At 46.6% G+C, this 17,375-nt stretch overlaps 1 long non-coding RNA gene across 1 annotated transcript; it reads left to right on the forward strand.

The window, feature by feature from the left end:
• Positions 1 to 15,186: 15,186 nt before the first annotated feature.
• Positions 15,187 to 16,594, forward strand: LOC132390300 (uncharacterized). Its single transcript, XR_009510857.1, has 3 exons — positions 15,187 to 15,262; positions 15,706 to 15,767; positions 16,285 to 16,594. It is a non-coding gene; the product is annotated as an uncharacterized LOC132390300 (long non-coding RNA).
• Positions 16,595 to 17,375: the final 781 nt, after the last annotated feature.

Consider the following 17,375-nt stretch of genomic DNA (forward strand, 5'->3'; position numbering starts at 1 on the left):
TAGGTGGGAAAACATTTCAGGTGGAGAAAGGCAGCCTGCATGAGGTTCAGGAAGCGAGGATCAGATTTTTCTATTGAGGAATTTAGGTTAGCAAAAAAGGATCTTAAGAAGCAAACTGTGAAGAACTAGCAGGAACTAGCGAGAGTAAATTGGAAACGGATGTTCAAAGGGGAAAGCACAGAAGTAATGTGGGAGAAGCTGAGGGACAACTTGAGCTGGGTTCAGGATAGGTTTTTCCCACTGAGGCAAGGAAAAATGGGAGGAAAAGGGAACCATGGCTGACGAAACATGTGAGGCAAGTCGTCAAGAGGCAAAAGGAAGCATATGTTAGAAATAGCAAGAAGCAGGTAAGAGGGGCTTATGAGAAATATAGTCAGGAAGGAGCTAAAGAAAGGACTAAGGAGAGCACGAAGCGGACATGAAAAGGTCTTGGTATGTAGGATTAAGGAGATCTCCAAGGCGTTCTATGCATATGTGAAAAATAGGAGGATGGGACCGCAAAAGAATAAAGTGGGCAACATGTGCCTGGAAATGGAGGAGGTTGGGGATGTCCAAAATGGATACTTTGTTTCAGTATTCACAAGAGAAAAGTATCTTGATCAGGATGAGTTGGAGGTAGAGAGGGCCTGTATGCTGGACAATGTGGAGATTAAGGAAGAAGTGCTGGATCTTCTTAAAAACATTCAGATTGATAAATCCCCAGGGCCGGTTATGATGCACACCAGGTTGTTGTGGGAATTAAGAGAAGAGATCGTAAGGTCCCTCATGGGAAACTCATTCAGAATGTCATAAGTCATGGGATAAGTAGAGCCTTGGCTGTTTGGGTAAAATAAAAAACGGTTTAAAGGAAGAAAGCAGTGGAAGATACGTATTCTGCCTGGAGGTCGGTGACTAGTAAAGTGCCGCAGGGATCTGTCCTTGGACCCCTGCTATTTGAGATTTTTATAATGACCTGGATGCAGAGGCGGAAGCATGGGTGAGTACGTTTGCGGATTACACGAAAACTGGAGGAGTTGTGGATGGAGCTGCGGATTGTCGAATGTTACCAGAGAATATAGACAGGCTTCAGAGTTGGGCAGAAAAATGGCAGATGGAATTCAATCCGGACACGTGTGAGGTGATGCATTTTCGAAGGACAAACCAGAAGACTGAGTACAGGACTAATGGTCAGTTACTTAAGAGTGCGTATGAACAAAGGGATCTTGGGGTTCAAATCCATAGATCCCTCAAGGTCGCTGCACAGGCTGATAGGGTATTTAAGAAGGCCTATGGGATGCTAGGATTCATTAAAAAGAGGATTGTGTTCAAGAGTATAGAGGTCATGCTGCAACTCTACAAATCTCTGGTGAGACCGCACCCTATCATGTTCAATTCTGGTCACCTCATTATAGGAAGGATGTTGCAGCTATGGAGAGGGTGCAGAGGAGATTTGCCAGGATGTTGAATGATTGGTGAAAAAGTCACATGAAGCAAGGTTAGCATAGCTGGGACTTTTCTCTTTGGAGCGTAGAAGAATGAGAGGGGACTTGATACAGGTCTACAGGATGCATGGATACGATGGATAATCAGTACCTTTTTCCCAGGGCGCCAATAGCAAACACCAGAATGCATATCTACAAAATTAATGCAGAGAGTTTTAGGGGAGACATCTGGGGTAATTTTTTTACACAGAAGATTGTTAGTGCCTGGAATGACTTGCCAGGGATGGTGGTGGTGGAGAAAACATTAGAGGTATTTAGGAGCCTCCTGGACAGGCACATTGATGAAAGAAAAATGTATGGTTATGGGGTAGTGTGGGTTAAGTACTTTTTTTTTTGGATTATATGGGTCGGCGCAGAATGGAGGGTTGAAGGGCCTGTTCTGGGCTGTAGTGTTCTATAGTTCTATGGTTCTATGGTAAGCTTCATGGAATGTAATGGATAGGTTGTATAAGACATCTCTGAGACCGAATTTGGAGTATTGTGTGCAGTTTTGGTCAACTAATTCCAGGCAGGATATTAATAAGGTTGAAAGAGTGCAGAGAAGGATGCTGCCGGGACTTGAGAAACTGAGTTACAGAGAAACGTTGAATAGGTTGGAATTTAATCCCTTGAGCACAGGAGAATAAAGGGTGATTTGACAGAGGTGTATAAATTTAGTGGGTATAGATCAGGGGTGGGCAAACTCTTTGACTTGAGGGCCACAAATTGTTCTAAAATTTGACAGGGGGGCCGGATCAGGAGCAGATGGACGGAGTGTTTTGGTAATACACCTCATAAGAGAAAATAAAATGTCATGGGATATGTAGAAAACATGAGCTTTAATATCAATTGAAAATGAACAAATGCATTACAACAAAATATCTGTCTGTGAAGTCCCATGGTATTTAGCTATTTATTGAAATGACTTTTAAAACACTGAAAATTAAATGAATAAAAAACAGCTTTTTTTAATAGTATGTTATTATTTTAAAGCACTGAAAATTCTGTTATCCATTAAGATATCATCATCATCACTCTCCTCCTGACTGTCTTTATTTCAAAAACGGTAGGAGATGCAGGTCTACTTGTCCTACTCCTTCTTATTCAATTGTCCCCTGTGCCAAAACTCAACAACGACCCGCACAATGACAGAACAGTGACAGCGCGCCAGTATGCGGAGCTCTGCGCTCGCAATTCCCCGCAGGCTATCTCCCTTAGCCGGAACGCTGGCTAATTGTGAGCCGGTTCGGATGTGCCAGGAAATGGGTCGCCACAAGGTCACAAAGTAAAGCGCAAACTTGGAGTAATACTCTGCACCTCAACAAAGGTCAATGTATATAGACTGCGTCATCTATTGGGAAAACGCCAGAATTGTGGGGAAGAAACGTTAACAAGGTTAATTAATATAATTTCATCACGTTCTGCGGGCCGGTTTAAAAAACTTAACGGGCCGCATATGGCCCGCGGGACGTAGTTTGCCCATGCCTTGTATAGATAGAGTGAATGCCAGCAGATTTTTTTTTCCACTGAGGCCAGGGGAGACATAAAAGAAAAAAAAAAATCAGAGGTCTGGGGATAAGGGTGAAGGGGGAAAAGTTTAAAGGGAGCATGAGGTGGGGCTTCTTGTGGCGGGAGTGTGGAATCTGCCAGATGAAGTGGTGAATGCGGGCTCACTTTTGACAGTTAAGAAAAACTTGGAGAGATATATGGATGAGAGGGGTGTGGGGAAATATGGCCCAGGTGCAGGTCTGTGGGACTAGGCAGAAGAATGGTTGGGCACAGCGAGGAAGGGCCAGAAAGCCTGTCTCTGCGCTGTAATGTTCTCTGGTTCTCTGTTTCTAAGGGGCTGAGGAGAGCAGGAAGTGGGTATGGGAAGGCCTTGGCGAGTATGGTAAAGGAAAACCCTGGGCATTCTTCTATTATGTGTAGATCAAAGGGATGACAGAACTGAAGGTAGGACCGATTAGAGATAAATGTGGGAAGATGTGCATGGAGACTGTGGAAGTGAAGAAGTTCCTCATGAATACTTACTTCGGTATTCAGAAATGAGGGACAGTTTGATGACGGTGAGGACAATATGAGTGAATCTGAAGATCTGGATCATGTTGATATTAACCGAGAGGAGGCGTTGGAGTTCTTAAAATACATTAGGATGGATAAGTCCCCAGGGCCTGACCGAATATTCCCCAGGCTGCTCCAAGAGGCGGGGAAAGAGATTGCTGAACTTCTGGCTAGGATCTTTATACCCTCGTTGTCCACGGGGATGGCACCAGTGGCTTGGAGGGAGGCATATTGTCCCCTTCTTCATAAAAGGTAGTAGAGATAGTCCGGGTAATTATAGACAGGGAGCCGTACGTCTGTGTTGGGAAAGCTATTGGAACAGATTATTAGAGATAGGATCTATGGGCATTTTGATAATGATGGTCTGATCAGGGACAGTCAGCATGGCTTTGTGAAGGGCAGATTGTGCCTAACAAGCCTGATAGTGTTCTCTGAGGAGAACAAGTCATATAGATGTGGGCAGTGCAGTAGATGTGATCTCCATGGATTTTAGTACGGCATTTGACAAGGATCCAAACGTTATGCTTATTCAGAAAATCAGAAGGCATGGAATCCAGGGAAACTTGGCCAGGTGGATTCAGAGTTGGCTTGCCTGCAGAAAGCAAGTGACTAGTGGAGTCCCACAAGGACCTGCTCTGCGACCTCTACATTTCGTGATTTTTATTAAAACCCTAGATGAGAGGTAGAATGGTGGCTTACCAAGTTTGCAGACTACACAAAGGTTGGTGGTGTTGTGGATTGTGTAGAGAATTGTCAACGATTGCAGAGAGACATTGATAGGATGCAGAAGTGGGCTGAGATGGAGTTCAACCCGGAGAAGTGTGAGGTGGCACACTTTGGAAGGACATATTCCAAGGCAGAGTTCAAGGTATAAGGCAGGGTACTTGGTAGTTCGGAGGAGCAGAGCAATACGGGGGTACATGTCTACAGATCCCTGAATGTTGCCACTCAGATAGATAGGGTAGTTAAGAAAGCTCATGGGGTGTTAGCTTTCATATTTTAAGAGTCGCGAGGTAATGATGGAGCTCTATAAAACTCTGGTTTGGCCACATTTGGGTATTGTGTACTGTTCTACTCGCCTCACTATAGAAAGGATGTGGAAACATTGGAAATGGCACAGAGGAGATTTACCAGGATGCTGACTGATTTAGAGATTATGGAGTATGATTAGAGAATAAGGGGCCTAGGGCTTTACTCTTTGGAGAGACAAAAGTTGAGAGGAGACATGATAGAGGAATGCAAAATATTATGAGGAGTAGATGGAGTGGACAGCGGCGCCTCATCCCCAGGGCACCAGTGCTCAATACAAGAGGACATGGCTATGAGGTAAGGGGTGGGAAGGAGTGTCTGGTGCGTGGAATGCACTGCCTGAATCAATGGTGGAGGCTGAAACACAAGTGAAATTTAAGACACTATAGATAAGAATATGGAGGACTTTAATTTGGGGTGATATATGGGAGGCAGGGTTTAAGGGTCGGTATAACATAATGTGTCAAAAGTCCTGTACTATCGTGCACTATTCTACGTTCGATGTCTAAATCTATTTCGTGTCTGTGCTGAGGAATTTTCTTTCAATGGAGTGTGTGTTGGGGACGTGGAGAGAGAGATTCACACTGTGCCTGACACAGGCTGTCTATTATTGGACGGTGTGCAGGGCGCTTGACTCTGTGTCTCACTCCGTTTGTGTATGATAGGTCTCTGTGTTTGACACATTGTGCGTGTGGTGAGGAGATATGGCGGACAGTGGGGTGGGTGGATGCACTTGGGGGGAGGGTCATGCGTGTGTCTGACACCGGGAACGGTGACGTGTGTCTGGATAATGTTCTGCTCTGTCTGATACCAGTGGTGTGTGATAGGACGGTGCGGAGGGAGTTTACTCGTTTTTTGACACGTATGTTGTGTGATGTCACTAGGTTGAGGTATCAGCATACTGTGTTTGGCCACGTAAGTATGCGGCGGGATTGTGCAGACACTGCTTCATTTCCTCTCTGATCACAGGCGGGTGACCAGACGGTGTGGAGGGAGATTGTCTCTGTGTCTGATCCCGGGAGAGGACGGAGCTGAGGGGGTTTCATTCCGTGTCTCTTCCGGCTTTGTGATGAGACGGTATGGAGGGAATTTCACTCTGTGTCTACCAGCAAGAACGTGTGATGTGACAGTGAGCAGCGGGCAGTCTGAAGCCATGCATGTATGATGGGGCCGTAGGGACAGAGAGCTTCACGCTATGTCTGACCTCTGTTGGCTATGTTGTAACATGTAAGGGAGTCTCTCTTTGTGTTTGTCTCCTGGGTTCCGTGATGGGACACCGCTGAAGGAGATTACCCAAAGTGTCTGGCAACGGATTGGATGATTGGAAGTTCCTGTTTCTCACCCCAGAAGCGCGTCACTGGACGGTGTGGATTGAAATTCTGTTTTTATGTGTCCCCCAGTCAGTCTGTGATAGGATGGTGGGAAGGAAATGTGTAATTGACTCCTCTAGTTTAAGATGGGACGGTGTTGACGGAGCTAAACCTTGCAAATTGAGTCTGTCACCAGTACAGTGTGATGGGACGGTGAAAACGCATATTCAGTCTATGGGAGGGTGTGGATGGTGTTTTTATTTGACTCCGGAAACGGGTAATGGTCAGTTCAGAGGGAGCCCCAGGTTGTTTCTGACCCCAGGAATGTGTGTTGGGACTTTGTAGAGGGAGCTTCACTCTGTGTCGAACCCTGGGAGTGAATGATGGTACGGTATAGAGTAAGCTTTACTTTGCATTAGATGCAGTTTCTCTGCGATGGGATGTTATGCAGGCAGCATCACTCTGTGACTGATCCCAGGAATGTGTCTTGGGAGAGTCTGGAGGGAGCTTCACTCCGTGTCTTATACCGGGAGTGTCTGATGAGAGAGTGCCATGCGATCCTCGCACTGTGTTCAACGCCCGGGATTAAGATGGGTGTGTCTGGAGAAGAGCGTTACTCTTCACCTGACGTCCATGTTCTGTGAAATGATGTAGTAGAAGATGCTTCACTCTGTGACTGGCACAGTGTGCGTGTGAAGGAATGCGACGGAGGGAGCATCACTCTGTATCTGATCCTTGGCGTGTGTGATGGGATTGTGTGGAAGAGCTCCACTCTGTGTTGAGCACCGTGTTGTGTGAGGGTGAGACGGTTGCAATTACCAGCCACACCATCAACCGGTCATATTAAAGTGTCCCGTAGCCGACCATCCCCCTGATCATCTGGCAAATGACTGAGCTTTTGCACTCACTGCCCATTCTCTTGTTGGCTCCTCTATGTATTGTTGCAAACAAAAACAAACAAGCAAACAAACAAACTATTTTGCTCACACTTTACAGGCTCCAATGCGCCCAGCTCTTTTACAGAATGGGCTTCCCGACGCTTACTACAAATATCTGCTAACTCCCTACAAAATTGTTACTCCAATTCTCGCTCCTCATTAGGTGGTCTATAATACATCCCTATAAGTTTCACCACACCTTTCTAGTTCCTCAATTCCATCCAAAAAGTTCCCCTAGACAAGCCGTGTAATTTATCCTGCCAGAGCACGGTTGAAATATTTTCTCTAACAAGCAATACTACAACTCCCTCCCTTATCCCTCCGATTCTATCACACCTGAAACTACGAATTCCTGGAATATTTAGTTGCCAATCACACTCCTCCTGTAGCGATGTTTAATTAATTGCTACAACATCATATTTCCAGGTATCATTCCATGCTCTCGGCCCATCTACCTTTCTTGCAGTGCTCCTAGCATTAAAATAAATACATTTAAGAAATTCTCCACCTCTTCCTCTCTGTATTACTCTGACCGTAGAAATAACTTTACTGTCATCTTTTTCTTCCTTCTCACATAAATCTGTTCAAACTCGGGCCCGGGCACCTAAACACCTGTTACAGTGACACCGGCACGTTCCTCACAGCAACTCGGATTGACCGACAGGATACTTATGTAGACCCCCATTGTAACATGACCTAAATCTTCATCGTGACATTGATATACCCCTCAGCGTGACACAGACACGCCTCTCATTTCCCTCGGGATTACCTAATTTCGCTCGGGATCAATATGTCTGCCTGTTTGTCTCAAGTTGACGCCGACGCCTCTCACTGTGCCACAAGTACATCCTTCACCGTGACACTGACACAACATTCTCTGTGACCCGTTCGGTAACGTGACGCTGACTCACGGGTCACTGTAAACGCTAAATATCCTTCACCATCTCTCTCAGTATCACAGATTCGTCAGTCTAAGGAAACCTGCCACCGAAACAACCATGAGTAAAACTCAGCCCTTCAATCCAGGCTTTCTGGGCTCAACTCTAATCTGTCCGTTTTTAAACAAATACACAGCGATCTCCGTCACCAGTTCCGTAAATTTTTGACCAGCAGAAGAGGTGAGGCATCATCCCCCTATTTCACCCGCTCCTCATCACAGGGCAGGCATGGAGAGAGAATGGGTCACTCTGTGCTTGACATCGGGAGTGTGTGAAGAGATGGTATGGAGGGTTATTCTCTCTGTGTTTGACCCGGTGACTGTGTGATTGGAATGCTTGGAGGAAGATTCACTCTATCAATGTATCCAGGAAATTGTGATGGGACTTTGAGGAGGTGGATTCACTCTGGGTCTGACCACGGGGTTGTGACACGTAACATTACAGCTTCACTCGATGTCTCACTCCGGGAATGTCTGATGGGATAATATGGATCCACCTTAAATCTGTGTCTAACAGCGGGATTGTGTGATGGGACAGTGCCCAGAGAGATTCACCCCATCTCTGACCCCTGAAGTGTGTTATGACACAGTGGACAGAGAGTTTCACAGAGAATCCGGGACTGTGTGACGGGATGGTCATTCTATTTGTCACCCGATTGTGTGATCGGATGTTGTGGAGGGAGTCTGACCCCGGTGCTGTGCCATGGGAACTTGTGGGAGAAACCTTGCTTTCTGTGAGAACACAGGGTATCACGATGAGTCGGTGCAGAGATAGTCTCACTCTGTGGCTCGCCAGGAAGTGTGTCATGGGACGTAAGGAGGGAGATTTACATTTTATTAAACCCGGAAGTGTGTAATGGGACCGTATGCAGGCAACTTCCCTCTGTGTCTGACACTTTGCTCTGTGTTGTGTTGAGAAGCTGTGGAGGGAGAATCACTCTCCCTCGGACATTTGTCGAATGTGCTGAGGGAGTTCCTTTCTGTGTCTGACCGCTGGAGTGCGTGATGCGGCCGTGGAGAGTGAGATTCACACTGAGCCTGACCAAGGCTGCGTTATTGGACTTTGTGGAAGGATCTAAATTCTGTTGTCAGACCGCTGTAGTGTGTGATGAGACGGTGTGGAAAGAGTAATACTGAGCATCTGACCCGGGATCAGAGTGACGGGACGGTGTGCTGCAAGCTTCATCACACATCTGAAGGCTGAAATGTGTGATGAGTCTAGGGAGAGAGAGATTCATTCTTGTCTCATAGAGGCAGTGTGAGTCGAGGCTTTGTTCAGGGAGCTAATCTCTGTGTTTGACTCCAAAAGTGTGGGACAGACAGTTATGGACTGGAACTTCACTCAGTGTCTGATCCCGGGATTGTGCAGGGAGCTTCGCTCCACGTCTGAAACTGGGGTGTGTGATGGGTCCATGGAGAGAGAGACTCTGTCTGCGTCTGATCAAATAACCATAAGACAATTACAGCACGGAAACAGGCCATCTAGGGCCTTCTGGTCCGTGCCGAACGCTTACTCTCACCTTGTCCCACCTACCTGCACTCAACCCATAACCCTCCATCCATTTCCTGTCCATATACGTATCCAATTTTATTTAAATTACAATACCGAACCTGTCTCTACCACTTCGATTGGAAGCTCGTTCCACTCAACTACCATTCTCTGAGTAAAGTAATTCCCCCTCGTGTTACCCATAAACTTTTGCCCCCTAACTCTCAACACATTTACTCTTGTTTGAATCTCCACTATTCTCAAAAGAATAAAAGCCGATTCACATCAACACAATCTCTCCCCCTCATAATGTTAAATACCTCTATCAAGTTCCTCCTCAACCTTCGACGCTCAAAATAATAAAGACATAACTTGTTCAGCCTTCCCCTGCAACTTAGGTGCTGAAACCCACGTAACATTCTAGTAAATCTCCCCTGTACTCTCTCTATTTTCTTGACATCTTTCTTATAAGTTGGTGACCAGAACTGTACACAATTCTCCAAATTCGCCCTTACCAATGCCTTGTACAATTTTAAAATCACATCGCAATTCCTATACTCAGTGTTCTGATTTATAAAAGCCAGCATACGAAAAGCTTTCATCAACACCCTATCCACATGAGATTCCTCTTTCAGGGAACTATGCACCATTATTCCGAGATCACTCTGTTCTACTGCATTCTTCAATGCCCTGCCATTTACCATGTATGTCCTACTTGGATTATTCCTGCCAAAATTTAGCACTTCGCACATATCAGCATTAAGCTCCATCTGCGATTGTTTAGCCCACTCTTCTAAATGGCCTAAATCTCTCTGCAAGCTTTGAAAAACAACTTCATTTTCAACAACGCCACCTACCTTAGTATCATCTGCATATTTACCAATCCAATTTAATAGCCCCTCATCCAGATCATTAATGTATATGACAAGCAACATTGGATCCAGTACTGATCCCTGAGGCACACCACTAGTCACTGGCTTCCAACCTGACAAACAGTTATCTACCACTGCTCTCTGGAATCTCCCCATTCAGCTACTGTTGAATCTATTTTACTGCTTCAATATTCATACCAAACGATTGATCCTTCCTAACTAAACATCCGTGCGGAACCTTGTCAAAGGCCTTACTGAAATCCATATAGACAACATCCACTGCTTTACCCTTGTCAACTTTCCTCGTAACCTCTTCAAAAAAGCAGTAAGATTTGTCAAACAGCACAAATCCATGCTGACTGTTCCTAATCAGACACTCTATATCCAGATAGTTATATATACCATCTCTAAGAATACGTTTCATTAATTTACCCACCACTGACGTCAAAATGTCAGACCGATATTTGCGAGATTTACTCTTAGAACACTTTCCAAACAAAAGAACCGCATAGGCAATACGCCAATCCTCCGAAACTATTCCCGTTTGCAATGACATTTGAAATATTTCCGTCAGAGCCCCAGAAATTTCCACACTAACTTCCCTGAAGATCCTATGGAATATCCTATCAGGATCCGGAGATTTATCCACTATTACATTCCTTAAAAGCGCCAGTACTTCCTGCTCTTTAATTGTCATGGTTTCCATAACATCCCTATTTGTTTCGCTTACCTTACACAACTCAATATCCTTCTCCTTAGTGAATACCGAAGAAGATAAGCTGCTCAAAATCTCCCAAATCTCATTAGGCGCCGCACATAGCTGTCCACTCTGATTCTCTGAAAGACCAATTTTATCCCTCACTATCCTTTTGCTATTACTATAACTGTAGAAACACTTTGGATTTATTTTCATCTTACTTGCCAAAGTAACCTCGTATCTTCTTTCAGCTTTTCTAATTTCATTCTTAAGATTCTTCTTATATTCTTTATATTCCCAGAGCACCTCAAATACGCCATGCTGCCTGTATTTATTGCAGATGTCTCTCTTTTTCTTAACCGTTTCCAATATCCCTAGAAAACCATGCCTCTCTCAAACTTTTAACCTTTCCTTTCAACCTAACAGAAACATAAAAATTATTTCCCCTCAAAATTTCACCGTTAAATGACCGCCATTTTTCTACTACAACCTTCCTATAAATCAAATTGTCCGACTCTCTCGTTTTAATCCTTTCGCATCTCCTCAAAGATAGCCTTTCTCCAATAGAAAATCTCGGCCCTGGGTCCAGTCCTATCCTTTCCATAATTATATTGAAACTAATGTCATTGTGATCACTGCAACTGAAGTGCACCCCAACACATACTCCCCTCACCTGACCTATTTCAGTCACTAACAGAAGATCCAACGCTACCCTTTCTGTCTTCGGTACCTCTATGTATTGTAAAAAACTATCCTGCACACATTTTACAAACTGCAACCCCATCCAGCCATTTACAGAATGGGCTTTCCAGTTTAGCTGTGGAAAATTAAAATCCCCCACTATCACAACCTAGTGCTTACTACAAATATCTGCTATCTCCTTACAAATATTCTCCTCCATTTCCAGCTCCATATTATGTGGTCACTAATACACCACTGTAAGTGTTACTAATCCCTTTCACCTTCCTCAATTCCACACAAATAGTATCCCCAGACGACCCCTCTCATCTATACCTCCAGACCACCTGCTGTAATATTTCCCTGACAAGCAACGCAACACTCTTGCCCCTCTGATTCCATCAACCTGAAACAAAGAAATCCAGGAATATTTAGTTGTCAATCACATATCTCCTGCCACCATGTTTCACTAATAGCTAAAACATCATATTTCCAGGTATCAATACATGCTCTAATCTCATCCAATTTTCTTGCAATGCTCCTAGCATTAAAATAAATGGATTTAAAAATTCTACAGCACTTCCTTTCTGTTTATCTCTGACAGTACAAAGAGCTTTATTATCTTCTTTTTCTTCCTCCTCCCATACATCTGTTCCTACACTCTGGTTCACCCTCCCCGCTTGTATCTACTATAAATCCACTGGATCCTCTCTAGCAAACCTATCTGCAAGAATATTTGGCCGCCTCAAGTTCAGATGTAAACCGTCCCGCCGGAACAGGTCCCACCTTCCCAGGAAAAATGCCTATTTACCTATAAATTTGAAGCCCTCCCTCCTGCACCATGACTTCAACCTTCTGTTGATCTGCTCTACCTTACTAATTCTAAACCCACCTGCACATGGCACTGGTAGCAATCCTGAGAATGCTAACCTGGAGGTCCTGCACTTTAACTTGGCACCTAACTCCCTAAACTCCCCATTCAGGATCTCCTCACTCTTCCTACACAAGTCATTGTTCCCTACATGGACTACGACATCTGTCTGCTCACCCTCCCTCTTGAGAATGCTGAGAACTCCATCCGAGATACCGCGGACCCTGGCACCACGGAGGCGACAGGCCATCCGGGATACTCGATCTCTTTTACAGAACCTCCTATCTGTCACACTAACTATCGAATCCCCTATCACTACTGCTCTCCTCTTTTCCCTCCTTGCCTTCTGAGTCCATTCTCGGTGCCAGAAACGCAACCACTGCAACTTGTACCTGGTTGGTCGTCGCCACCAACAGTATCCAAAACGGTATATTTATTGTTGATGGGAACAGTCACAGGAGTGCTCTCCCTGTCTATTCCCCTTCCCTCTCCTGACACTCACCCAACTGCCTGTCTCTTGATTCCTAGGGGTGGCTATCTCCTTGAAACTACTGTCTATTTCTATTTCTGCCTCCCGAATTATCAGAATTTCATCAGGCTCAAGTTCCCTAACACGGTTTGTCAGGAGCTGCAGCTCCATGCACCTTTTGCATGTGTAGTCACCAGGGACATCAGAGCTCGCCCTGAGTCAGCCTCAGCTCGCTATTTAAATTCTCCCGCTGCCTCACAGGACGAATTTCACGCTCTTGCGCAATTGTGCCCCGTTCAATCCTCGCCTCTGTCTGTTCTTGCCGAAGCCAGTTTGAGCCAAAGCCGACCCAGTCTGACTCAGTCCACTCCGACTATTGCCGCTGTATATGGCGGTCTTTCATTTAAAACTTTAGCGCGCTACGTCACGCGCCTCCGCAATCCAGCATCCTTGCCAGGATCAGTTAAAAAAAAAACTGCTTCGCAAAGAACTTCCGTCTCCACCTCTTGATGCGATTTAAATAACCACGGGGGTGTGTGAAGGGACGGCGTGGCTGCAGATTCACTCTGTGACTGACACCGGAAATGCGTGATGGGACGGTGTGGAAGGTGATTCTCTCTGTGTATGACCAGGGCAGTGTGTGATGGGACAATATGGAGGGAATTGCACACTATGTCTGACCGCGGGACTGTGTTGCGACCGTGTGGAGGGAGCTCCACTCTCTGTCTGTCCCCGGGAATGTTCTGCCTCCTTCTGCTATCAATCGTGCTATGCCCTTAAATTCCTTCTTCACCTTTTCACGCTATCCCCTGCTCTCCGCCCACACACCTTAATCTTTTCCCTTACTGGTTCTTCACGTTGCACCTGCGAACCTTCTTCCCATCCCGGGGTCAGCCACAGAGTGAATCTCCCTCCACACCGTCCCATCACATACTCCTGGGGTCAGACACAGAGTGAATCTCCCTCCACACCGTCCTACCACACACTCCCGGGGCCAGACACAGAGTGAATCACCCTCCACACCGTCCCATCACACAATCCCAGCGTCAGACCAGAGCGACTCTCTCTCCTCACTTTCCCATGACACAGTTCCTGGCTCAGATACATACTGAATCTTCCCCCACACTCCCGGGGTCAGACACTTGATGTCGCTCCCTCCATACCCTCTCAACACACATTCCGGGTTCAGATACAGAGTAGATCTTCCTCCACACCGGCCCATCACCCAGTACTATGCTCAGACAAATGTGAAGCTTCCTCCGCACCGTCCCTAAACACACACCCTGGGTCAGGCACAGAGTGAAACTCCTTCCGCACCATTCCACACACTCCGGGGGTGAGACACAGAGTGAATGACCCCCTTCATCGTCCCATCATACACTCCCGGGGTCAGACGCAGTGTGTATCTCCCTCCACACCGTCCCATCACACTTTTCCAGTGTCAGACACAGAGTGAAATTCCCTCCACACCGTCCCATCTTAACCTCATGGGCTCAGACAACAGTGAGGTTTACTCCTCAACGTCCCAACACACACTCCCGGTGTCAGACGCAGAGCGAATCTCCCTCCACACCGTCCCATCACACACTCTCGGGGTCAGACACAGAGTGAATCTCCTTCCACACAGTTTCATCACACACTCCCGGGGTCAGACGCAGAGTGATTCTCCCTCCACAACGTCCGATCACACACTCCCGGTGTCAGACACAGACTGATCTTCCACCGCCAGGCGGAGTCAGGAGTGAGCTAGGTACCTGGAGGAGGAGGCATAGCGAACATTGGATAAGAGTAGGGAGGGCGAGGTAATAACCGGAAGTTGGACAATTCAAGGAGGCTTCATCCTGTGTCTGACACTGTAAAGTGTGAATGGACAATGTGGAAACAGCGTCCCTTACTGTCTGATCTCGGGAGTGCGTAATGCGGCAAGTCGGATACTGAATCACTACACTTTGCGTCTGAATATGACTGTGGGCAGAGATGATACCGAAGGACAACTAGAATGAGTGAGGAGAATGACTGTATGAAGTGAGGTTCGGTCTGCGTCCTATCCCAGAAGAGTGTGATAGGATGGTGTGGATGGAGTTTCACATCGACCACGGGAGTGTGTGAAAGGACGGAGTGAAGGGAGATTTATTCTGTGTCTGACCCCGGGAGTGTATGAGGGGACGCTGTGGAGGCAGCTTAACTCTCCGTCTGACCCGTGTGAGTATGATTGGACAGTGTGGAGGGAGTTTAACTTTTTCTGATCCCAGCTGATGCAACGGGATTTATGGAGGGAGATTCACAGTTTGTTGTTCCTGAGTTGCAGAGGCAACGTGTCCCCAGGAATGGATCAAAAATGAAGACCGTTGTTATTTCATATCCACGTTTGGAACCTTTTATGATGGAGCAAGGCAAAATTGTTCGGAACTTGATTCAAGGCCCCTCGAAATAAATTCAAACAAGGAAAAGGTATGTTTTACCGCGAGAAGAGGTGTTAATAATCTCGCGGTCGCGGCGTGAGACAGACACTGAATCTCCCTACACACAATACCACCACACACTCCAGATGTGAGACGCAAAGGGAATTTCCCTACACTAATTCCCACCACGCACTCCAGGTGTGAGACACAGAATGCTCCTTCCACACCGTCCCACCACTCACTCCCTGGATCAGACACAGTGGGAATCTCCCTCCACACCGTCCCATCTACACACTTCCGGGGTCAGACACAGAATGAATCTCCCTCCAAACTGTCCCACCACACTCTCCCGGGGTCTGAAGAAGAGTGAAACTCGCACCATAGTCCCAGGCTAAGACACTGTGTGATTCCCTCTCTGTACCGTCCCTTCACATGGATATGCATTGTTAGAGTCTTGTTCTAAACATTAACAGAAGGGATTTAATTTCACAGAAGTTTGTTTCCAACGCTGTCGAACGATACGTAACATACTGGATTGGAAAATGCGCAGGCAGGTGAGGTTTGGACTGTTGCAGCTCTGTGATGTGGAAGTGGGTCACTGAGATTAGTTTGGAGTGAAACGAGGTCGTGGGGAGTGAGTAACGCAGTGGGATTAGTTTGAGCTCTGACACAGATCTGTGGGGAAAGAGTGAGTCAGTGAGATCAGTTTGTAGAAAGAAGGTTGTGGAGAGAGTGAGACGGTGGGATTAGTTTGGAGACTGAAACGAGGTCGTGGGGAGAGAGTCGGGCTGTGGGATTTGTTTGAGTTCTGACACAGGGTTGGCGGGAGAGAGTCGTGCAGCGGGATTAATTTGGTAGCTGATTCGGGATTTTAGGGGAGAGCGGTGTAGTGGGATTCGTACGGCGATGGACCCGGGACTGAGGGGAGAGCGCGGTATCTTAGGATAAATTTAGAGTCTGACAAGTGGCTGTGGGGAGAGCGCAGATTAGTGGGATTAGTTTGGTGACGGTCTCCGGTTGTCTGCTTGATCTGTTTTGTCTCTGTTGAAATTGTCTAACCCTCTTTAACAGGAATGTGGCCTCTGATCTTGTGTACGAGTTAAGCTATGAAACGCCCACCTGCATTAAGTGCGGATCGAGTTACCGTTACAGTTGCAAAAGTAAATTCAGATTCATCTGCGAGAAGACGGCATATTTATACCCGGATATTCCTGAAGAGGTCCAAGGTCTCTGTCAACTGCCTTTCGAGCCGAATTCAATCAAGTGACTTCACCCCACTTCTCCCCATTCAATCTAGCTCACCTTCAATCTCCATTCTTTCATCATCTCCTACCCTCACTTCCCCTCCTTCCTACCCCAGCCTCCACTACTCACATCCCCATTCTGCACCCTACTCTCCTTCTCCCCACCTAGACCACTCTTCTCCCCTTCCTGCCGCGAACTACCCCACATCCCTCCATTTACTCCTCCTTCCTACCGACTCCTCTTCTCACTCTGCCCTTCTTCTCACAAACTCATTCCGCTTCTCCCCATCTATCTCTGTCTCTTACCCCAGTCCCTGCCTCTCCTCTCTCCGTTCTCTCCACCCACTCTCACGTCAATACTGTGCATACAAGCTCTCGATGCCCCAACCAAGAGGAAAAAAGGCTGTGTATTCACCCTATCTATGCCTCCCCTGGCTTCATACCCACGCTCCAAGGAACAAAGTCCCAACCTTCTTGTCTTTTCTGCTTAACTCAGACCCTCGAGTTCCGGCAACATCCTCGTCAATCTCCCTCTGCGCTCCTTCCATCTCAGTGGCATCTTTCCTAAAGTAGGGCGACCAGAACTGAACACCGCCCTCCAAGCGCGGCCTCACCGACGACGTGCACAACTACAACGTGACTTCAGTGCGGTGCAAAGATGTAAAAATAACGTAAATCGGGGAAGTTAATAAATAATGCAAAAAGGAGAATACCGAAGGTGTGTTTAAGTGTTCAGGGAGCGTTCGCAATCTGATAGCGGAGGGGAAGCAACTGTTTGTAAATTGGCGAGTTTTCTGGCTCCTGTCCCCCTCCCCGTCGATACCGATGAGCACATGGTATTTCCAGGCTGGACAGGGTCCTCGCTAATGGATGCGGTCTTCGCGAGTCTTTCCTGCTTGAACATGTCCTCGATGGAGG

Source organism: Hypanus sabinus, unplaced genomic scaffold, assembly GCF_030144855.1.
Source record: "Hypanus sabinus isolate sHypSab1 unplaced genomic scaffold, sHypSab1.hap1 scaffold_849, whole genome shotgun sequence".
NCBI lineage: Eukaryota > Metazoa > Chordata > Chondrichthyes > Myliobatiformes > Dasyatidae > Hypanus > Hypanus sabinus.